Genomic DNA, 1,496 nt, shown 5'->3' with positions numbered 1-1,496 from the left:
AGTAGTATTGGAACAGCAAGCTAAAGCAGTATGGGAACATGAACTTTTCTGAAAGGCTTTGCATTAGTTTCCTAGGGTTGCTATAACAAATCACCACTAACTGAATGGCTTAAAACAACAGAAATTTATTCTCTCACAATTCAGGTTAGAAGTCTTAAGTGAAAGTGTCAGTAGCATTAGTTCCTTTATGGAGGCTCTGAAGGAGATACTGTCACATCTCTCCCTCCTAGCTTTTGGTGGGTTGCTTGGCGACTCTTGTCATCCCTTGGCTTGAAGATGCATCATTCCAGTCCCTCCCTCTACCTTCACATAGTCTTCTCTGTCTGTATGTGTTCTCTTGAATCTCTTATAAGAACTCTCATTGGATTTAGGGACCACCCTAATCTTGTATGATCTCATCTCAATCTTTATCTTAATTACATCTGCAAAGAATCTTTTTGCAAATAAGGTTACATTTGGGGGCTCTGAATAGACCTGAATTCTGGGGGGGGGGGGGGCATTATTCAACCCACTACAGGCTTAACATGACTTAAATAAATATACAATGTTCCTGTATAGGTAGACCTAAAAAAATAAATAACAAAAATTAAATGGAGATAAAATAAAATGAAAACTTAATTACTACAGAGGAGAATAGGAAGGAGGAATAAAAACAAAATGAAACCAACAGAAAACAGAAGATGGTAGACTAAAACCCAATTATATCAATAAGTTCATTAAAAGTAAGTGAATGTCAGTTTCTTGGAAGAGACTAACTTATACACCATTTATTGGGAAAACACTTAAACAAAAAGAAACAGATAACTTGGAAATATAAAGATGGAAAAAGTCATGGCATGAAACAGTAATCAACAGAGAGTTGGTCACCCTGGCCGGTGTGGATCAGTTGATTTGGCGTTCTCCTATAGGACGGGGATTTTTGGTTCGATTCCCAGTGGGAGCACATTTCTGGGGTGTAGATCAGTCCCCATCTGGTTGCATGAGGAAGGCAGCCCATAGGTGTTTCTTTCTCACTAATGTCCATGTTTCTCACTCTGTCTTTCTCCCTCTCTTCTGCTCTCTCTAGGAGTGAATGAATAAAATCTTGAAAAAAATAAAGAAAAAAAGAAAAAAGCTGGTATGACTATATTGATGAGACAAAATGTACTTTCAGGAAAATGTTATTAGAGATAAAAAAATTTCATAATAATGAAAGTGTTGCTCAATAACAAAACCCAACAATTCTAAATTTATATGGATATAACATAGCTATAACACATGTAAAGCAAAAATTAAGTAAGTAAAATAAAAGAAGTAGACAAAGTCACAGACATAATTTGAGGTTTTAAAACACATCTCACAGTAACTAAAAACAAGAGGACCAAACAGTCAATAAAGAGATATTTAAACATTTTCAAGCAACTTAACCTAATTGGTATTTATAGGACTATACTACACATGCAGAATACACATATTTTTTCAAATGTACACCAAAGATACACCATATGTGGGTCATA

The sequence above is a fragment of the Phyllostomus hastatus genome, unplaced genomic scaffold, assembly GCF_019186645.2.
Source record: "Phyllostomus hastatus isolate PE091 unplaced genomic scaffold, TTU_PhHast_1.1 phas_scaffold_501, whole genome shotgun sequence".
Classification (NCBI taxonomy): Eukaryota; Metazoa; Chordata; class Mammalia; order Chiroptera; family Phyllostomidae; genus Phyllostomus; species Phyllostomus hastatus.
The sequence above is the reverse complement of the archived record's forward strand: the minus strand, read 5'-3'. Positions refer to the sequence as shown.